The sequence below is a fragment of the Lygodium microphyllum genome, chromosome 24, assembly GCF_053477565.2.
Source record: "Lygodium microphyllum isolate KBCC chromosome 24, Lygodium_microphyllum_v1.1.10, whole genome shotgun sequence".
Lineage (NCBI taxonomy): Eukaryota > Viridiplantae > Streptophyta > Polypodiopsida > Schizaeales > Lygodiaceae > Lygodium > Lygodium microphyllum.
Window position 1 is genome coordinate 109713298 of NC_141158.1, and position 23944 is coordinate 109737241.

At 44.2% G+C, this 23944-nt stretch overlaps 1 pseudogene; it reads left to right on the forward strand.

Annotated features, from left to right (window-relative positions):
• The first annotated feature begins 20709 nt into the window (after nucleotides 1-20709).
• LOC148015514 (berberine bridge enzyme-like D-1 pseudogene) lies at nucleotides 20710-22465 on the forward strand (annotated as a pseudogene).
• The last annotated feature ends 1479 nt before the right edge of the window (nucleotides 22466-23944 follow it).

A 23944-nucleotide genomic window follows, 5' to 3' on the forward strand; every position in this document is an offset into this window, starting at 1 on the left:
ATAGGCGCAAGTGGGCGTTTCCTATTCTCTCTATTGTCATGTCTCTGACAGGTGTCACATCTCTTTACATACTCAAAAGAATCTTGAAAGATGGATGGCCACCAATATCCAGCTCGTAAAGCTTTCTGCGCCGTCAACCGTCCCGCGAAGTGCCCTCCACATGCAGAGTCATGACACTCCTCCAAGATAAAAGGAACCTCGTCAGGCATCACACATCAGTGATAGATATCATCAACACCTTGCCGATATAGGGTCCCTGCGATTAAGGAAAACTTCAATGCCTGTTGTTTGATTTTTCTCTTTTCAAACTTTGATAAACCAGCTCCCGTCTCTCCTGTTGATAGATAATGCGTAATGGCAGCATACCAAGATGGAATAGAAGCTGTATCAATTTTAAACATTTCCTCAATATCACTTCCTTCAGCCAAAGTCTCTTTCGGCTCCCCGAAATCCACAAGGCATTCCACAATACCCTGCAGCCTCGGTGGCTTACTCTTAATCTCATAATCGAACTCCTGCAAAGTGATTAACCACTTTGCCAAATGATCAGGCGGCTGTAGCTTGTTCATAAGCAATCTAAGCCCCTCCGCCTTCGTATAGAATACTACCTTTTCATAGAGGATGTAGTGCCTGAATTTCTTAGTCCCAAAGACCATCGCAAGACACAACTTCTCCATATAGGTATAGTTAATCTCTGAAATGCCCAATTTCCGACTAGCAAAAGCTATCGGATGATACCACTTGTCCTCCCAAATTTGGGCTAAACAGCAACTTATACTATACATAGTGGTTGCTGAAAATATATAGAACACCTCGCCTCTTTTAGGTGCTTTTAAAACGGGTGCTTTTACTAGCTCCTGTTTCACATCCTCAAAAGCTACCCTACAAGGGTCGCTCCACTCAAATGAACAGCTAAAGGATAATAAATTTGTTAATGGCAACGATCTTTCTGCCAAGGCATTGATAAACCTTCGATAGTACCCTATCGAAGGACAGAAAGCTATGAACCTCTTTCGGAGTGCGCGGTGGACTCATAGCAACTATGACCTTGATCTTTTCAAGGTCAGTTGCTATCCCTACTGAACTGACCACATGGCCCAACAATAGCCCATAAGGTACTCCAAAGACACACTTTCGTGGGCTAAGAGCGATAAAAAATTGTCTGCAACACTCAAAGCATTTTCTTAAAATAATCAACATCCTTTCCCTTACAGTGGCTGCCCCCAGGTCGTCAATAAATACTTTCAACTCATCTGGGGAGATGTCACCAAAGGTCTTGTCTGCTATTCGTTGCCACAATCCAGGTGCATTGCACAAACCAAAGGCCATCACATGGTACATAAAATTACCAAAGACAGTAATAAAAGTTGTTTTCAACTTGTCCTCTTCTGCAATTGCCATCTAGTTATATCCTACAAAGCAATCCATGAATGAATATACTTCCCTATCTACTAATTGATCCAAAATCTGGTCAATGAACGGCAACAGGTAGTAATCCTTAACTGCCTGCTTATTCAGCTCTCTAAAATCCACACATAATCGGATCTGGTTGTTTTTCTTCTTCGTGATAACAACGGGTGAACACCATTCTGTGTATTGTACAGGGAAGGTTAAACCAGCTTTCCTTAGCTTTTGTAACTCCTCAAACAACCCGTCCCTCAGTTCAAAAGGCATACGCCTTACTTTCTGATGCACAAGACGACTACGTTCTTTTACAGGAATAGTATGAACAGCCAGGCTGGGAGGAATGCCTCTCAGCTCATCGTAACTCCAAGCAAAGATATCGTGGAACTCTTGAATCAAGGACACATAGTCCTCCCTTTCTGTTGAACTGAGCATGGAACCTAATTTAATTGGCCGCGAATCATTCGACGTGCCAAGGTCTAACTCAATCACATCCACGTCTCTTATCCTATCTTGCAGCTCTATCAGCTCATTTAGAGTTATCTGATAGATATCCTCTGTAGTGGACCCCTCCTTAGATTCATCACTGGATGATGTCTCACTACCCGATGGATCGTCTACCGTCTCTAATTCAGTAGAAGATAAAGGAGCTCTCTCACTTTGAGGAGACTCAGGATAAGCATCGACTATTACTCGATTAGCACCTCGACCTAGAACCACTCGACCGGTGGGTATATCGACTTGACAGTCTGTTCGTAAGATCCAAGGCCTACCTAGCAAAACCTGGTAGCTAGGGCGTCCTGCAAATCTTATCACCCTAAAGTCCAAAAAACATTCTACACTCGCAACTGTAACATGGACCTTAGTAACGCAACCTTCTGGTTGTCTTAGACTATCATCAGCCATTCTCAGAAGGGTGGAGCTATCTTTCTGGATGCCTAGATCCAACCTCTCCATCAACTCTGAACTCATGATGTTGATGGAGGATCCAGTGTCTATAATGGCATGTTCCACTAATATTCCATCCACATAAGCTGGAACCCTAGGACAGTTCTTTTTAGCATGGTCAAACCAATCTTCCCCTACTCGTGCTATGCCCAGAGGTTCCACAATATACCCGATACGCAGGATCTTCTTAAATTCCTTGCGTACTCCTGGAGATAATTTGATCAATTGCAAGAGGTTCACATCTGGTTTAACTTCGCAAAGAGAACTTGCTAAATCAAAGTCGCAATAGGTAGCCAAAGCTCTCTTTTCTCGCCAAACCATCCTCTCTTTTGGTCTTTGGACCGGTTTTGGTGCTTCTTTCTTGGCTCTTGCCTTCTTTCTTGGCACTACCTCATCCTTCTTAGGGTCGCCTTTTCTGTCAACCGGCCTTAGCGGTCCCCCTTCTATGCTAGGACTCTGGACTTGCATCCCCTTATCACCTTGTTTAGGGTTTGCCTTAACCAGTTTTGTATTATCTTTGTCAACCTCTTTAGCCTTTTGGCCTCTTGTCACGGCTCTTAAGTTAGAGGTTTCAGCATCATTGACTCGTACAGCCTCGATAAGGCTGACTCCGTTGCCTTGTGGCAACTCTTCTATATTTGTTTTTCCCCTCTGCAATATCTGCCTAGGTGCATCATTCTGCTGCAACTTATTTCGTTGCGCTCTATGATTCACTGGGCCCGGTTGTTTACTCCCTTGTTGGAGAGAACTAATCTTACTCCAACAGGTAGCAGCTAGATGGCCCGACTTCCCACAAATGTCACATTTCACATTTGGACAATTTCTGGTGAGGAAGTGCTGTCCACCACACCATTTACAACTGAATCTAGAGGGTCCACCCTCTTCAGGGCATCGACTCCCTATCAAATTTTGTTGCTTCTTCAAGAAATTAACGTCGACCGCTATTTGTCGATATTGTTCGGAAATCATATCAGTATAATGCTTCATCATGTCCTTAACTTCGCCAAGGACATTAGATGCACTCAACTCGTAGCCTCGATCGTCAACTCGTCGTTCCATTGGCCTAACAATCTGATTTGGCACTGGCTGTTGACCCACAGGAACAACATTTGAATTTGAAACTTGGCCTCCAACATTTGGTGGAGCCAAGTGACTTGCCATGGGCATAGTCACACTGGGAGGAGCCGGTAATAGAGGTACATTCGAAACCATACTCCCTCTCCCATTAGGATTAGTCATAGGCATCCCTTGACTTCCATTCGTCAATGATGGATTGCCGCTAGGTACTAAACCCCCATTAACATTCATTCAAGAGGAGTAGGCCGTTTGTAATCGTGCTTCTACTTCCTCTGCCCGCGTAATAGCGGTATCTATATCTGCCAAGGCCACACTGCTCAATTGTACTTGGATATTAAAGTCAAACCCATGCAAAAAGTATTGCAATTGGGCAGCCGGCGGAATGGGAATGTAATTTTGCAACTTACGGAATACTTCCTTCAACTTCTTAGCATATGCTTTCACATTCTCATGAGGATCTTGACGTGTTACATTCAAGACCCGCAATCAATATTGGCCACCTCTTTCAGGGGCATATTCCGCTCGGAAAGCTGCATAGAATTGATCAATGGTGGTTATGGTTCCAGACTCTATGCTGTGATACCATACCGCAACCATTCCTTTTAACATCCTATTAAAGAACATCATGAGATGTCCCCCGTCCTGGATGCGATAATTGAACATCAATCTCTGAAATTCACAAATGTGAAATTCTGCATCCTCTTCCGCTAACCCATTAAAAATGGGCAAGGGAACTCCTAAGGCTGGTAAATCCGGCGTCCCTGCAGGAATCGCAATAGACTGTGCCATGGTGACAATCGGATTAGCAATAGGAGCTTGAACTGACGGATTCACACCCCCACTTGAAGTGGGTAGACTTGGTGGAGAAGAGGCAGGACTTATGCTTCCTCCTGCACCTAATGGAATAGGTGGAGTAGTTAAATGACTAAGACCACTCCTTCATATACGTACTGGGCTACTCCTTTGAGGAGAATAACGGCTTACAATCTCTAACCGCCATCTAGCCCTCTCAGCACGTTCTGCTTTCTGGATTTCGGCTTGATGGTCCTTGTCAGAGGACATAAACCAACTTCCTTTTGGTCCCTAGAAACCCTAGATCCGAAAACCACCACTTATAAGTGGCTCCCGGCATACGCACCACTGATGGGACCTAAAACAGGCCGGCACTGGCTATAGCACTAGCCGGACCTCATGCTCATGACACACAAACATCCTCACAGCCTCGCAGACCAGGAGCGTCTATCAAATGCTAAAGGACAAACTGCTCTAAAGCTTAATTCATGCACTTATAGTTCATAGTCCAACGTTTCCCTAAAACTCCTCAAAGGGAGAACCCAAAGTACTTAGGCATAACGCCTCATCACACACATATAGGAGGTACTCCATCGACTAATAGTCGGAGCCTCACTGCAGCTCTCCTACATCGCAGGGATTGGCCCTTTGATGTGCTGCTAAACATATAACACAAACGAGCACAAACTCCTCTCTTTTATATTTCTCGTATTTCCAGGAGATATACCATGCTTCCTCACTTCACAGTCCCTTAGGAAACCGACCCTCTACCCTACGGCAAGGGATAACCTCACACTCTCAATCGTGGGTCAAAGTCCTAAGAAAACAATTGCTATGCAGTCCAGAAGATTTTCCTTCGATACCATGAACCATGCATAGTGCATAATGTGAATGGTTTAGTGCACAAACAATAGAAAATCAGCATTGTGCATCGTGCGCAACCAATCTTTTCATGATTTTCATGCTAACATTTATGTATTGAAACGAGGAGAGACACCGAGCCTTACACTCATGCTGCCTTTTCCTTTATTTTAAAACAACATCCTATAACCATGATGCAACACATAAATCAGATTTAAGATTGTACTTTGACGCTCAAACTCTCCTCTCACCCTACCGTTTAATGTTTTGCAATCGTTGATATGTGTAAGAGTCCTTTTATGTGTATTTCTTTGTAGAGAAAGCAATAAATACGGACAAAAACATAGAAACGAGGGTAAACCGAGGCTAACCTCATGCTCTACCTTCATTATACATTGCACAAACACTTATGTGATTTTCTGGAATTTTCCTTTTATCGTTTCCTAAATTTCTCCCATTTAAAATCCATTTTCCAATATTTTTTGGTATTTTTCCTCTATTATTTTCAATAAAAAATGATTATAAATTGAGATTGCTTATGGGCTGTGGCCCTTAGGTTTCTTGACAGTAAAATTTCAGGTTTTATTGATGTTATATTTCATGTTTTTCCTTTATTTTGCAAAAAACCCCCATTTTACCCCTAAAATGCGTGTTTTACGGGTTTTATACCATTAATTTCAGTCATAACACTTATGATTTTCTAATTTTCTAAGCATAACTGATCAAACTCATAGAAAACAACAACATAATGCATAATCAACCCATGGGAACAAATATTCATGAAGCAAATTGCATAAAACATCAATTCCCTTTGTAAAAATAAAATTACCGTTCTTTGCGGGTTGCAGGTTTTTATTTGCCATGTCTCGGGACTGATTTCCAGCAGCCATTAATGTCCATGACAGTCTGGAATCAGCAATCTACCCTCCTCTTGCATCACGGAGCAATCCCATCTCGGTTGGATTGATCCTTCTTCTTCCCACATGAATCTGTCTCTAGAGGAGAGAGAGAAAGACTAGAATCAGAGATTTCCATAGAGACCACCATTGCATGAGCGAAGGGCGGTGAAATGATCAGCAGAGGCAGAGGGGAAGCAAGGGCCAATGTCAATTGTAGTGGTTGCTCACAGGCAGGAAGAGGCATCTCCAAGATCTAAGCGCATTTTTCGGCGCCATACTGTTCACGCCATCCTCCTCTCTCTCTCCTCACGTTTTTTTTCCTTCATCCCAACATTTCATGTGGCATGAAAAGTTGGCCCCAAGGGTCACTTACCCATTTGACCACTCTAATGTCCACCTCTTCAAATCTTGACCGGTTTCTTGGCCATTTCCTCGTCCGAACTCCGAATTGAGCTCTGAAAAATCCTGGGCGTCCGGCTTGACATCCTACATTAGCCGGTAACTGTTGACAACCCGCACATCAGTCTGAAAAATTATCAAAAATTAACAAGTGTCACTCGGGTGCCTTTAAAGCACTTTGACGCTTAAAATCGTCCTAGGTCGAGCCGCCGCCTTTGACGTTGAATATTTTTCCCTTGATATTCATAATTTTTAGCTATTTTTAAGCACTTCTTGGCATCAAAATTCCGCTCTCATCCATATACCCGGCGCGGCTAACAACCCCCTTGGATAGGGCCAGGCAGACAGTCGGAGGTAACTGTTCTTGCCTCTCCCTCCACGCTTTCAACCTGAAGCATTTAAGTGGTTCCCTTGAGTTAGTTCCTTGAGCAAAGAAATCAAATAATGTATCTAAGTACAAGCACGAACATTTCGGAGGTCATTTGCGGGATCGACTACTAAGGTGTGACTCCTTTTTCCCGGATGCCCAGCACCCGATCTTGGGTCTTTCCGCGACTTGGCAAAATCCCAATAATTTCAACAAGAGCAAATGGTCTTGGTAAGTTAACTTATACTTTCTTAGGGTATCCTAGTCCCTAAGTGAAGCACTAGCTGGTCAGTCAAGGCAATGGACATGCCTTATTCGCAACCCAACCAAGGGTCTTATAAGCTCTAATTCCAACCAAGCTCAGTTACACACATGGCAACACATGATTCCTCATTTAAATTTTCAAGATGCAGTCTAAATGCATACAATCCTTCCAATTCTCTTAGGGCAGTTCTATGCAGGAGTTCCCAACCATCATGCACGTTGTGCGCTTAGTATAGTTGACCCCTAAATAGCTTTTATCTCTCTTTATTCCTGGCAATGAGTACTTATTTCTAATGTATCGGATCACATGTGACTTGCGTTTATGAAAGTCCTAGGGTTTTGTTCCTAACGAAGCAAATGTATCTTATGAACAGAAATTAACATTTCATGTGTTTCTTTTAACCATAATTGCGCAATGTGAATTCTAAATGACTATTCATGCACTGAATTGATTAAAAAGCTATCATTTTATGTGAAATAAGGCGATAACCCTATCATTTTATGTGTGTAGAAGTTATCATTTTATGTGAGGTAAGGTGATAGCCTCTTCATTTTAGGTGAGTAAACACTTATGCGAGTTCAACCCTACCGTTGCATGCAACTTAGTTTTTAGTATAAACAAAACCTTATGCACGACATTAATCCTTCCATGAGAACTAAGTCCTAAATTAACTTTTTTAATGCTTGGAACCTGGGCTTGATTCGTGTGTGCTGCGTTGGTCATTCCGCTCGTCCCTCTAGCATTGTCGGTGGCTTGGGCGCCTATGCTTCCCGTGACTTTCTTCTTGGGAGCCATTCGCCTCGTGGAGATTGGGGCAGTCCCTGGACCTTAACGGTTTCGGTTAGACACGATTGGCTGGGAAGACCGCCGGATGTGGTTCGCCAGGAGAGTGGTTTGAGTGACTCGTAATGGTTACCCCCTTTTTCTTTCTTCTACCTCTCTTCTTGTCCTTCTCCCACTTCTTTCTCCTTTTGCTCCTTCCTCTTTTCCTTCCTCTACCACTTCTCACCTCTCTTCCTCTATCTCTTCTTCTACTTCCTCTTCCTCTCTCCTTTCCCTTCTTCTTCTCCACTCCTCCTTCTCTCCCTTTTTCTTGCTCTTCCTCTACCTCTCTCCTACTCCTTCCCTTCTTCTACTACTCCCCCTCTACTTCCCTCTTCCTCTACCTTCTTTTCCTCCCTCCTTCTTCTTCACTCCTCCTTCACTCCTCCTTTTCTTCTCTCTCTCCCTCCTTCTTACTCTTCTACCTCCTTCTTCTTTTCCATCCACTTCTTCTTTCCTCTTCTCTCCCTCCTTCTTTTCCTTCCCTCCTTCTACTTCTCTCCTCCTTCTACCTCCTTCCTCTACTTCTTACCCACTTCTTCTTCTCTCCCTTTACTCCTTCTCCCTCACTCCTACTCCTTCACTCCTCCTTCCCTTCTCCCTCTTTCTTCCACTCCTTCTCACCTTCTTCTCTTTCCCTCTTCCTCCTCTTCTCTCTCTCTCATACCTTCTTTCTCTTCTCCCACCCTCTTCTTCTTATCCTCTCCCTCCACTTTTTACCTTCACGGCCCAAACAAGGAGACCAGTTAATTTTTGGAGGGTCCAAGGAGGGTCCTGCGTCTGCAGTCAAAAACGGGGGGGGGGGGGGGGGGGGGGGGTTTGTGAAAAGGATCAAGGCCCGGATGGCCTGCGCCGAGTTATCGGGGGGGGGGGGGGGGGGGAATGTCACGTGGGGGGGAACTAGGTGGCAGAGCGGCTGCCGCAGAGCTATTGTTACAGTCTGTCACAGGGGGGAAAAGACCCCGTTCCAAAGGACGCAGGGAGGCGTAGCCTTCCTCCTGGGGAGGGGAGAAGCCCAGGGAGGGGAGGGGATGGTTGGCATGGCCACCCTCCATGCCTCCACTGCAAATCCACCACTCCCACTCCCTCTCTCCTTCCCCGACTACTGTCGGCGGGGAGAGAGGGGAAGTGAGTAAAAAAACTTGAGTTTTGTTTTTTAATTTCCTTTTCCTTTAATATTTAAGGGGAGATTCCTATGCCCCTTACAACCATGCTCCTGCTTAAAACCCTTTGCTACCAATCTAGCCTTGTATGTCGGCTTGGGGTATCCAGGGATACTTTTCAGCTTGTACACCCACTTGCATGGCAAAGCCTTCTTGCCCTCAGGCAAGGAAAATAAATCCCAAGTCTCATTCTTATGCAATGAGTCTATCTTAGACTGCATAGCCCTCTCCCAGGAGTGACTGTCAACTCTACGGATAGCCTCATCATAGGTGAAAGGCTCTCTTGCATCTGTAACCAAGACATAATGTATCGAGGGCTGAAATATATCAAGTGGACGTCTATCTCTAGTAGACCATCTCACCGCAGGCTCTGTTTCCTACCCAGCTGCTTGTCCAACACCCTGACCATGAGCATCTACTATAACTGTAGGCTGTCCAACTGGTTGTGCGGGACCTCTCGGCTCCTCCTGAAATATGACCCTGCGGATATCAACAACTCTCTCAGGTTGCCGATGCATCTTGTCTACATCATGACTGCAGATGACTTTCCGCGCTTGTGGATCCCAGAGATGGTAACCCATCTCGCCTGCATCCCCATAACCAAGGAAAATGCATTTGACACTCTTAGGATCCAGCTTACTTCTCTTGTCCTTGGGCACATGGCAAAATGCCTCACATCCAAAGACACGAACATGCGCATAAGAGGGAGGTTTTCTAGTCCATAGCAACCTAGAAATCCAAACCACTAGAAGGTGATCTGTTTATGACATGCACAGCTGTACTAACTACCTCAGCCCAAAAGCTCTATGGTAGGCCTACATGGCTAAGCATATTGCGTACACGCTCCTGGATGGTTCTATTCATCCACTCAGCCAAACCATTCTGGGGGGGTGTAGGGGGCGGTCAACTGATGCTTAATACCCCGCTCATCACATACCTGCTCAAAAGCACATGAGACATACTCACCCCCATTATCTATCCTTAGGCATTTTAGCCTATACCCAGACTGGTTCTCAACCAATGTAAGCCATCTCTGAAACACAGCCAAGACATCAGATTTCAGCTTAATGGGATAAGCCCAAAATTTCCATGAAAAATCATCTATGAATGTAACAAAATACTTTGCACCACCCATAGACTGACAAGGCATGGGCCCACAGACATCCGAATGTACCAATGCCAAGGGCTCACTCCTGTGTGGCCTACCAGACTTCTTATGCGTAGACCTAGTCTGCGTGCCATAAAGACAATGCTCACATGAATCAAAACATGCATAATCAAGGGGCGATAAGTATTGCAAACCAGAAAGAATTTTCATTCCCTTCAAAGACATATGGCCCAAACGGGCATGCCAAAGAGATACATGTGGGATAGAACCCACAGACAAAACATGATCAAGGGGAGAAGTGGGTACAATCAAGGGATAGAGGCTGCCAGCCTTGGCACCTCTCGCAATCACAAGTCTGCCACGAGTGATCTTCCATGCAGAGTCTCCAAAAGATACATGATAACCTACGTCATCAAGCTGTCCAGCTGACATGAGATTGCATGTCAAAGCAGGTACATGATGTACATCCTGCATAACAAAACTGTTGCTAGAAGGAAACTGCAGCCTAACATCACCAACGCCCACAATATCAAGAGAGCTATCATCATCCAAGCGCACAGAACCCGAAACAATACGGTATGAATGAAACCACTCTCGACAAGGTGTCACATGTAAGGACTCACCTGAGTCCAAGAGCCAATATTGTGCATACATAGAGTGTATCTCTCTCATCTATGAAGCACTAGAAGAAGCTGCAAGGATATAATCATCATCAACATCCTCAGGCTGCATAACATTGATCTCTTCAATTTTAACACTGGACTTTGCAAGCACTATGCTGCGATCAGAAGACTTATCCTGTGCTTTGTCTTTCCCCTTATCTTTGCGCCTTTCATTGCGCAATTCATGGCATTGTGGCCTAATATGGTGACAAGTAACATCTGCATTCCTGTCACAGGATTCACTATGTGACTTCCCACGAGACTTGGATCTAGATTTCTGAGAATCCCGTCCACGGCCACTGCCACTGCCATGCTTTCCATATCCATCATTCCTGCCTCTAACTGTCATAGCATGCGACACACGAGAGACATCCAAATTCTTACGGTTAATCTCTTCCTACAGAAGAGCACTCTCAACATCAGATAATTTCAAGGTAGCACTAGAGGCACATAATGCAATGCGGAATGCATCCCATGACTCATTAAGAGTACCAAGCAAGAAAAGAGGAGTGACATCCTCTGCAAAAGTAATGTCCTGCAAAGTCAAGTTCTTGAGTATAGCATGGAAATGGCTCAACTGAGCAGACATAGTCACATTCTCCTTCATGCGCAGATCCATAAGCTACTTCAGCCAATACATCTGACTCATTGGACTTTTCTTGTCATAGAGATTCTTGATTTTATTCCACAACTGCCATGCACTCTGTTCTTCCTCAAATACATTGTAATGAACCTATTCTGTGAGAGATAATACAATAGTGGACTTACATAACTCATCAAGCTCAAGCCATTTTTCATCTGGCATAGTTGTAGGCGGATGGCCGCTCAACCTCAATGGTTTGATCTGCGATTTCTGCACCAACACCTGTAAAATCTAGCTCTTCCAATAAGAATAATTCATACCATCAAGCTTAGTGATGTTGAAAATAGCATGATCAGTGGACGAACTTGCCATAACGCAGGCTGGAAGACTGTAGACAGTTCAAAAAACTGCTTGTTGTTTACTACAGAAAAAGACAAAAAAATCACAAAAATCGAGAGAAAATGGCAAGAGAAGTGTAACCAATGCTGCTGCCCACCAAGCACTAGTGAAAGTACATCATTTCAGAATATTTCAGCATGAAAAATCCATGCCAGTCCGGAGTTATATGCTTGCTGTAATAAATGACAGTAGGGTACTTTGAGAGGCAATTACTGACCAAATCACTGCACCAAGTCAATAAATGACAGCCAAGACATGACCAGTCATAAACATGCATAAATAAGCACCAAACAGTCATCAAGACCCTGAGCAAACACCCAAACATGTCACCAAAGCATCCTTTAATGAGTAGGCATACCCCCTCGACAATAGGGCAAAGTATACATAACACTGGCAAGACCTGACACTAGTAGGTGTATGCTCACAAGATTGCAAAGCCCAAGCTCAGGTCAAAAGCAACTCCAAGATATCAGTGCATGAACCATGCAACATTTAAGTGTAAGAGAGCCCAAAGTCTCAAATATTTGTAAAATGCTCAAATAGCATAAACCTCCTGCTCGATGTCGGCCAAGCATACAAAATGCTCCCACTGGCTCAAAAGGCAGATAAACGAGCTCAACAACTCAAGCAAACCAAGTCAAAGTACTAAAGATAGGTAACCAAGACAATGCCTCAATAGCATCTAAGGTCTAATGGAAAAAGCCAAGTCGTAACGGAAAAATCCAAGTCAATGTCCAACTGCTCAAGGGAATACTCAAATGAATGTCGATACGAGCTCAAACAACTGCCATCCACAGCCAAAGCATAAAGCATTCACCAAGACATCATAACCCGTACTGAGTAGCCTAGGCATAAACCATGTCATATATGAAATGTCTGCTGCAAAGAAGTGACAGTCAAACCCAAATCAAGCTCTAATCTTAGCTCAAAAGCATTTCAGAGCATAAACAAGACATGTGGCATAGTCCAAATACATCACGACATCATACTGAGTAGTTGGGAGCACCCCGTGACCAATAGGCATAACCCAACTGTATCATAAATAGCTTCAGCCTTGAAGTTTCCAGCAACATATAACCTCTGTAAACTGAGCAAATCAGTGCTCAATCCAAGCTCAAATCCATAGCCAAACCATTGGCATACATTCCCGTATGTATAGGCACCAACCGAGCATAATCGGGCATCAAATGCCAAGACCTGTAAGCATAAAATTGAACTAATAGGTGGCTGCCCTATTTTGGACAGATCTAGGATTATTAAAAACAGTCAATGGCTGAGCTAAATCAGTTCCAAATGTGTCTCACATAAGAGGCATAACATCCACAAGTGATCTTGTATCAATAGACATCAGTAGAAGCATCACATAAGCCATAGGCATACAAATACATGCTGTCTCAGAATTGAAATCTGTTGCAGAATATTATTTCATCAGAATTTGGCAAATCCAACATCACCATCGCATCCGGAGAGTGCCAAAACCCCAACTTAGACTTTTAACTTGCTTGAATTGGGTTCCGAATGCCCGAGATATGACAAAAAGAGTGACTTTTGGGCTAGATTTTGAAACATGTGCAAAAAAAAACGTGAGCTGGCTAGGGGGTCTGCTGTCCCACGTGTCAAAAATAGGGCCCAAAGGGGGCACAAATGGGGGTCAGAGAAGGCCTACACCAAGCCTCATCAAGCCTTGATAGGCTGGAAGCAAGATCCAGGTGAAGGAAGCTCCAAGAGGTGTGAGCTATGGCTGCCCACAACCTGTGAAAACCCTGTTTACCTAGACCTGTGGACTGAAGTAAAACCTTGAAATAATGAAGCAATACCTCAATGTCAATGCCCTGATGGTGCCTCAATAGGTCGGGAAGAAGCTCGGGAAGCCGGGGAGTGACGGGAGCTCAAGAGAATGAGCTATGGCTGCTAGGAAGGAGACCCAATGCGAGTGGGGAGTCGATGGGAAGCTGAGAATGCCATGAGCCAAGCTCAAGAGTCGGAAGCCATGCTCTGATATCAGTTGAAAGGTGAGAAGGATCGAAGCTTGCACTCAAGAGCTATGGCGGGAGAGTAAGAGCAAGAAAGAGAGAGACAAGAAATGGGAACTCCAACAGTCACAATGTGTGATCGGGCCTTCCTTTATTCAAACTATCACTAAAAAATAAAGAACAAAGTGATGATGACGGGCGCCCTCCACATGCAGTGTACAGTGGCGATGACTGTCAGTGTAGTAATACACAGGCGGCTAGGCGGAGGCGCCTTTACCCCCCAACAAGATATACAAAGATGTGCAACAATCATTACAGGCTACCATTCCAAAAAAATTAGTGAAGATCATGCTATCTATGCTTATCAACATTTTTCTGGAACTGTTCTAAGAGTTTGATGTTAACATTACCAAGACAATGCTAGTTTTCACATGAATGGACAACGAATTACTAGCAAAGATACTGCGGAGCCTATGGTTCATGAAACAGGTGGGACATGTACACTATCGCATTGTACTTGATACAGTTGTGGCAAAGTACATGATCACAACCCAGACTTTTATACTATCATTCTGGTATTATCGGGAGCACTATATCAATGGAGTGCTTGTGCCAATGGACCAGGAGACTACAAGCTTGCAAGCCAACCAGGTTATAGACATTGAGGTGGTAGATGAGGCCTCATCTCTATTGACCATTATAAGCATAAGAGAGCAATATGCTTTGGTCGAGCAAAAGCTTAGTACTACCGACTTGAGTTGCTCTTGTAACACGCAACCTTGTAACCTAAGCTTCTCTTGCAAGATGTACCTTGTAACACAACTCTTCTGTTAAGGGATATTTTGTAACACACCTTTTGTTATAGAATGGACCTTTTGTAACACACAAAGCCTTTAATAATTTTTGGATCATTCCTGTCAATTTCCTCTCTACAATTAGTTGCATTATTGTTTTAGTGTATTTTTGAGTGCAGAGATGGTGTAATTGACATGATGTAATTGACACAACAAGCTGAACCTTGTAACACACAACCCTTCTTAAGGGATGGGTCTTTTATAACACACAACCCTTTTGTTAAGATTGGTTCTTTGTGTCATTTTTCTTTTACTGTTATTTTGGTGTGTTGAATAGTGCTTTCCTTTGAGGAATACAAAGATGATGTAATTCGGACATTTTCTTAAATTCACAAGATATCAAAGAAGATATAGCAAAATACACTATCCAAATGTCTTTAAAAATCAAAGAATAATGTGTTTCTACATTATATCATTCGACCATACATATTCAGTAGCACATCCTGGAAACCAATACGAGCACAAAAGATATGGCTCTCCAAAAAATCATCATCCTCAAAGCTAGGAGCCTTAATGAGGCTTCCAATTGGATTGTACCTTGCTTTTTTTGGTATTTTGTCAATAAACATTGTATTATTAGGGTCAATTTCAATGTCTATATGTGCGAAAGGTTTTGTAAATAGTCCATGGCCTGGCTCATAGGGATGCTCAATTTTCGGGTCCTCATAGCACAGGGCCCTATCATAAAAGAACTAAAGATGCTGCTCACCAGAGAGTGGATAATGTCCAATTGTTTTGTGATACAGAGAAGCACCTAGAGTCAAGAAATGTTTCTCTAGAAGAAATCTTGGAGAGATATGGCCTATATGTGGAGATCTAAGTGCTCAACTAAAGGTAGTTATAGTCTAGCTATGGCTACCACAAGGTCACGTGATAGCAGTCAAAGTATAGGAGTCAAATACCAATTTGGTATTGATGACCATATGCATACCCAAAATCCCTTCAGCAAAAAGTCTACTATAAACTATTGAAGTCCTGGCCGCAACATAACATAATGTCCCACAATAAACCACGACCGCAGATGTGTATTTCAAAAAGGGCTTCACCTTCTTCGCAAGAGCAGCCCATTGACATCTAATATTATCAATCTTTGTACCCAAAACAAGAAAGCATGTCACCAATTCAAACATCCAAGATACTTAATGAAGAAGGTTAGATGACCAAGTCCACTCAAACACAAACAAAACATTAATACTCAAAACTCAAATAGGAAACTCTACCAAACAATTTGTTTACATGAATGGATAATGAGAAACAAAGTCTGGTACATTCAAGTAAGCCTACTAGAGTTACATGAATGGTCATACAAAAGATTAATTCACAGAGCACAATAGGAGATTGTAAAGAATTCTACAATTACAAGAAAATTAAAAATGATATCTAAGGAAAGGCGCCAAAACGCTTGGAATCAATCCAGTGTGAGGGAATGTCATGAGCTATGGCATCAATCAAGAGTCAGCAGAGTCAGGAGAAGGTGGACTTGATGATGGCTTCTCATCTTCCACCTCCGGCATCAACATCACCATGGAGGGGCCTTCATTAGGTTGCGGCAGTGCACCTGCATAGCCTTGTTTTCTTTCCCCTCATGAATCTTCTCTTTCCATATGGATGCATGTCCTCAACTTGTGTCATCCCCATTGCAATAGCTTGACCCGCATATGACAAATAATATGGTATTCGAAGCACCTAGCATCCATATCCTACACCAAAAACTCGCAAAGCGAATTGCTTTGCTACTACCAATATCACCTTCTCGGCATTGGTTGCCACAGAATGGCCACCCAAATACCTCAAAACTACCTTCAGTGCAAAAAGAGGTAGCACACATTAACTGGAGAGAAACCCTTGTGAAATATTATGATCTGTCATTCAAGAAACAAGAAAAGAAAAGATGTTTGTAAGGAAACATTGCCAAATAATATATATATAGAGATTCATCTCTTAGTTGTGTATATGTACATGTGTACATACGACTTGTTACCTTTTTATGATTGAAACGTCCCACATAGTGAGCCAACCCGGAATCCTTTCTGGTCTCTTTTAAATTGGAGGAAGATGAGGATGCAGTGCCTACTGACTTACTCCCTCCGGCTCTTTTAATGAACTCATCTTCACAAACAAGAAGCTAGAAATCAAACATATTAAAATTGAAAAATGCCATAGAAATAGCAACTACTTAACACTAAGAACAAAGGGAACACGCACTACCATATGATTCTCATCATTTTCTAGCAGTCTTCTTGACCATAGCGGGATTGTCCCCCCAATGTTTGGCATTGATTCTCTCTCTTTGGATCCTGCCATGTCCAAACTCCTAAATGCTCTATAGCTTGAACAATCTCTATCTCGGAGGGAAACTTGCTCTCTTGTGACTTAGCCTCCTCAAAAATTGTGTTGGCAGTTGTTTTCCTGTCCTATAATCCTCCTCCTTGGCTTCTGAGTAGGCCAAGAATATTTATCTTCATCCACAACAAAACTGATATCAACATCGCTGAATTCAGCTAATGTTGCAAGACACTAGCCCTCATGCATATTTAGTTGCTGCATAATGTCCACTAAAAGAATAAACTCTTCATTTTTCAGGCCCATCTTAAAGCTCGGCATGCATGATAAAGGAAGGCCTTGAGGCTCGTCCTCCATCTCTTTACCCTTCCCTGGGGCATCCATATCAAATCCCAGCACAGTAGCCCTCATGCATATTTAGTTGCTGCATAATGTCCACTAAAAGAATAAACTCTTCATTTTTCAGGCCCATCTTAAAGCTCGGCATGCATGATAAAGGAAGGCCTTGAGGCTCGTCCTCCATCTCTTTACCCTTCCCTGGGGCATCCATATCAAATCCCAGCACCATAGAGTCGCTACCTGCCCAAGGCTCACTCTTCCTCTTAGTTGATGGGTATCTCTTCATCATAATCCTCATCCTTTGCCAGCTGAGCCCCCTCAGAGGTGGACAGAGCCTGTGCTTCTACATCATCTCGAAGCTAAAGGTGCAAAAAACACAAAAACCCGTACTTGTACTGAACAAGTCGACAAATGGAGGGGACAACTATCTAGGCACACTATGCCACACAAGGGGATCTTCTTCAAATCCCTTCTAAGCTTTCTTGCACTTACTCTATCTGATGACCAAATCCTTGGATGGACATAAGTCACTCCATCCAGCACAACAATACTCGCCGCGATCAGAATTTTGAACTCATGTTCATAGTCCTCAAAGGCATTGAATGCTAGCACCTGCTCTAATGGAAAATTTACTGTAAACATACAAGAGAGCTTGTGTGCTCTAAGCATAGCACCTGCTGTGTAAAAAATTCAAAAAGCTTGTCCTCTGGAAGCTCCTTGGCAATCTCGTCATCCGCAAGAAGAATGACGTTGAATGGTGAACTTCGGGCCATCACTTGATCATAACTCCTAAAAAAGGGGCTCGAGAAAATAGGAACCAAAGATTAGTAAAAGAATCAGAAAAATAGGAACCGAAGAAAAAAAAATCAAGAAAATACAAAAAAGGAACTTCGGGCCAATGGGCCAGAATGGCGCAAGTGAGGCCCAAGGACCTTCCTAGGGGGGCCTCTAAGACCATACTTTGAGGACTTTGATTGTGCACCAAATAGAGTATCCAATCTTTTCCATGTATCATAGGATGTGTCATAGTTATCCCTCAGTTATCCACATGATGGATGTATTTGTCATCCAACTCAAGCTTTATAATGGCTTGAGCCTTGTCATCTCCTTTTTGCCAAGCAACTGCAAGAGTTGCATCCCAGGGCTTCTTCTCTTGTCCATTGGTGATGGCCCATAGACCCTTCTTCATTAGGATGAGCTTGATGCGGGTCTACCAGGTATGAAACTGGACTCCTTTGAAGCAACATGTTAGTGAGTCTTTGCCCATGCTAGAGTGGCTGGAATAGCAGCAAATTAGCAATAAATTCTCAAATTTGAGCGATAGAAAAGTTGATTGTGTCAAAAGACACAAGTGCTAAGAGCACTAGATGAGTGTCAATAGACACCATGTTTGTATCATCTTCCTTGAGTCTTCCATTTCTTCAAAATCCTTCAAGATATTCTAAAATCGAATCTTCCCCTCCTTGATTTGATGGTGGGAACTTCAAATTTGCATGACAAGAACTTCAAAGTGTTGGAAGTAGTGGGAAGATGAAGTGAAGGAAGCTTTGAAGAAAGTTGGCTATGGAGAACTGAGAATTAGGGTTTCTGGCTGACTAGTTTTTCCTAGATTACAATAGCTACAATAAAGCATTTGGGCTCAAAATTTATCAGCAGGAAGCTTATGTGATGGGCTTTAAATGCGCTACAGCCAGAGTGAATTGCAACACGCAGGCGTGGATCCAGGTGTACGACAACATGCATACATAAAATAGGACATCGACCACAAATTTTTGAAATGATGAGCTCTGGCTAGGACAATGTTGGTGTTTGATGTGCCATAGATAAGCTTTGGGAGTCGAGAAACACTTTCCCAAAAGGAAGCACAGGAAAATATGACCTATAGAGAGAGATCTAGAAGCTCCAATTGAGGTATGTCTTGCTGGCTATGGTTGCCATGGAAGGTCAAGTAGAGATGGAGGTGGAAACTGAGCTCATGAGCTGACCAAAAGTGAAGAGGAGCTAAGAGATCAGAGAAGGGAGCTCAGCCATGCTCACCATGGCTCTGATACCATGTTGAAATGCACGGATCTGAGCATGGCTATGGTGGCTTGAAGTCATAGAGTGAACTCATGAAGACATAGAGATGAAGATTGAATGTTACACAAGTGAATTAGGTTCCAAGATTGAGACTTGGACTCATAAACACAATCTTGTGTGAGTAGACAATGACACAGACACTTGAGGGGAAGGTCAAAGTACTACGACATTGCATTCAAAATGAAAGTACAATGCTTTATAGCTTCATGATAGGTAATACTATGCACCATTGTGGTTATGGGATCCAGTAAGCCTGCATGTCCTTGGCCCAACTGCTCCATACAAAGAGGCACACGGGGTGTGATTGCCTAAATCTCAACACCCATCACTTAGTAAGGTTGTATACTAGTGCTAAGTAAGGCAACATCCGCTAGTAAAATATGACTAGCCAACTACGGTGGAATCATGCAATCAAGGATTTTACTAGCAATTGGCTAGCAACACTACTTAAACTTCCATCATGATTGGCCAACGGCTCATGCTATTATCACCATATCCAAGTCCTAAGTTAGACATGTTTCCTCAAGCTATTAAATCTAGGCTGAGGGGTGATGACCTAGTACAACTAGGCCGAGGGTGATTACTAGTCCACTAGCTCATATAGAACTATGCAATGTGCAGGTGTGTGGACTCTAGACAAGGGTCTATTTGAGTGTGCAATAAGACATGTGTGTATGTGCACACACATATATATGTATGTATGTATGTATGTATGTATGCAAAAAGAGGGGGAGAGATTTCTCAGTTGGCTAATAGCTATGGTGGTTTGGGGATGTTTGAATAGTCCTTCCCAAGGTACATGTTGCAACTTCCTAGGAAACACTTGAGTAGCATTGCACCAGTTGATTGAACTTCAAGTTAACTCTAAACTTGACTCCCGATGATGATTGAAGTTCGTGAGAGATTGAGTCGGCTATGTTGATTTGTGGTGGGAATTTGCAAATGTTTTTTGATTAAATACGAACATACTTAACTTTTTAATGTCTTAACATTACAATTTAGGATGTGGTTAAAGTTTTAAGAAATATATTCTAATGATTAAATTTTTATGAAATACTGATTATAATAATCTTTTATTTGTAGAATGATAAATGCGCAACTAAAAAATGAATTAGTTTTGGAGGGGTGTATGGAAGTGCGACCCTTCATTCGAAGTTTTGCTCCAAGTTAACACTGCAACATTTGAAGTTTTCCTATAAGTTAGTCCTTAAATTCCAAGGGTGAATTTGATGTAAAGGATACTATTCTTTTGCAGCAAGGGCGAAAAGCCTTCCGGAAGGGCATGGCAATATTCAAAACCAAGGCCTCTTTGGACAACTGCGAAGCCCCCCGTATAAATTTTCACGTGGGCCAGGACAAGATCATGAGTCATATTTGACAACAAACAGCAGCGTGCGTGGATCGCGTGACAGCCCGCCGATAGCTATAAGTATGAAGAAAGACGAACGATGGCAACTAGCTACTAGCTCACTGCTCACAGCTGCAACGTGAGTAAGCTGCTGTAACTTGACACCACCTGAGGCTAATTAGCTAATTCGAGACACCCCAACAATCCGACGACTGTCATGGCGGATATGGAGGCGGTGGTGGGAATGGTGGTGATGACGCTGCTGCTGCTCATGGCGGTTGGAGCGAGCTGGTCACGCGCGGGGCTGGCGAGCGTGGCCGAGGAGTGCCTGCAGAGTGGCGGCGTGCGCAACTACACGCTACCCGGGGACGCTGCCTTCTACCACCTTCTGGAATTCTCGGCGCAGAACCTGCGGTTCGTCGGGGCCCCGCCGCCGTTGCTGCTGGTGCTGCCGGAGTCCGCCGCCGAGCTCCAGGCCGCGTTCCTGTGCGCGATGGGCAGCGGCCTGCCCCTCCGCATCCGCAGCGGCGGCCACGACTACGAGGGCCTCTCCTTCACCGCCGATTCCCCCTTCTTTCTCCTCGACCTCATGAACCTCGACAGCGTCGACGTCGACGTGGACGCCCGCACCGCCTGGGTCCAGGCCGGCGCCACTCTCGGCCAGCTCTACTATGCCATCTCGCAGGCCAGCCCGGAGCTTGGCTTCCCCGCCGGCGTCTGCCCGACGGTGTGCGCTGGCGGCCACATCAGCGGTGGCGGCTACAGCTTCATGTCGCGCCGGCACGGCCTGGCTGCCGACAACGTCCTGGACGCCCTGCTGGTGAATTCGACCGGCGCCCTGCTGGACAGGGCGGCCATGGGGGAGGACCTGTTCTGGGCCGTCCGCGGCGGCGGCGGCGGCAGCTTCGGCATCGTGGTGGCTTGGAAGCTGCAGCTGGCGGCCGTGCCGCCGCGAGTGACAGCTTTCAACGCCTTGCGCGCCAACCGCACCGACATTGCTGAGATTGTCCATGCGTGGCAGACGGTGGCCCCGAGCGTGGCTCCGCCGGAGCTGCAGATTGTGATTTATCTCTACGGTGGGCAGACGGTGTCGGAGAAGCTGGTGGCGCTGGTCTACGGTTACTACATGGGGGAGCTGCAGGAGGCGCTGGAGCTGGTGACGGACATTTTCCCGGAGCTGGGGCTGACGGAAGGGGAGTGCAGCGAGGGCAGCTGGATTGAGGCGGTGGCGAACGTGGGACGTGCGGGCAGCCCCGAGGGGCTAGCCCAACGCCTGCTGCTGGATAAGAACTATTTCAAGGCCAAGTCCGACTACGTTCAGACACCCCTGTCGAGGTCCACGTGGGACGGGGCCTTCGACCTCATAGAGGCCAACCCGGCGGCCGGCAGCATCCTGTTCGAGCCCTACGGCGGGGCCATGGCCGCCATCCCGTCCAACCACACTCCTTTCCCACACCGGCGTGGCAACCTCTTCGTCCTGCAGTACCACGCCGACTGGCCCAACGTCTCCTTCTCAGAACCTGCTATGATCCAGTGGTCCCGCGCCCTCCACGACTACATGGAGCCCTTCGTGTCGCAAAACCCCAGGCAGGCCTACGTCGGGTACCTGGACCTTGACCTCGGAGAGAACGCAACGTATGCGGGTGCGGCCACCACATGGGGCCCCTGCTACTTCGGTGACAACTTCAAAAGGCTGGCGCAGATCAAGGCGCAAGTGGATCCCGATAACGTCTTTCACCACCCTCAGAGCATCCCTCCCTACACACCAGAAGCAGAAGAGTCTGCTGGTCTGGCCGCTTCCTACTGATGATAATGATAATAGTAAATTTTTTTCATCGTAGATCTCTTATGGCTTCAGTCTTCGTTGCATCGATTAAATACATAGGATAGGATGGAGAAATCTATACGGTCATACCCGAGCTTACATGAATTCTATCGCATAAGATCTTGTAGAAGCGACGCCAGTATACACATACAAAATAGTATTCAAATTTTGCTTACAAAGAGGTCATACGACACTGCATTATCAGTTCCGGCATAATCAAGGCACGGTTTCCGTTTTCCAGAAAAACAGGAGGGCGATTACATCACATGCATCGCGTGAGACCGGGCACATGTGAATCGTTTCATATGTATTAAAGCTACGTGTTAAAGCTGCACAAGCGCTCTCATAACGTCGTAGATCTTTTTGGAATCATCATTCATGCTTTGTCCCAACGCTTGGCTCAAGATGAATGAAACCTGGCTTTATCCATAGTCTTCATTAGCTTATCCCATAGTGACCTTATCACTAGACATGAGGCTTGAATTTGAGCTCCCTCACATCCTAGTTACCTCACCACTTTGTTGATCCCTTCTTTGCTAATTTGTCTTACAAAGAGGCTAAGTTGAGGGTGACCTTACCACTAGACATGAGGCTTGAATTTGAGCTCCCTCACATCCTAGTTACCTCACCACTTTGTTGATCCCTTCTTTGCTAGTTCGTCTTACAAAGAGGCTAAGTTGAGGGCGATTGGTAAAATGCCTTCCTTATAATCAGCCTTTCACGTTTGGATTGATTGCAAAATTAATGGGAAAACCCGCTTGATAACATTGAGATCTTTCCATTCTTGCCTTAGGGCTTTTATTTCTATCTCCACATGCCCACAAACGCAGAGCAAAGGTCATTAAAATTGATTGTTACAAATTTAGCTTTCTCTATTGGAACTTGAAAAATGATGGTCCAAGACCATTGCCCATTGGCATTTTGAAGTCAATAGATTGAAAGTCTTTGGGACTTGTTGTAGAGGATTTCCATACTAATGACCTCTTGACATTTCTCCATATTTAACTACCTATTGACTTAGGACTCTAAAGCCTTGGCAAAGTCATCCTACACTTTTAGTAGCACATGAAGCAAGTGTTTTTTTAACAATCAAATATATAAGTCACAAGCAACTCCTTTAATAAAGAGTTAGAGCTCCAAGTTAATTACTCCATCATTCCATAGTCAAGGTTCTTTTAGTGAAGGCTCAATGATGACAAGAGAAAACACTAACGGGGTTATTGGGGCATCATTGTCTCATATACCACTTCATGGAAAATGTCCTAGCATGGTATCCATTGGATGAAGTGTAGGTAAAGGTATTGACGGAAAAAAATATCCAATATATTACAAAAAGAGGTGCCAAACCCCAACGCAATCATAATCAACAGATTACAAAAGGAGGTGCCAAACCCTAATGCAAGTAAACCTTGATGATACATTGTTACATATCTCTTTTATAGACTTTATATAAGTCCATGTTCACCAATAATAACCTCTATTTTTTGGTTGAGC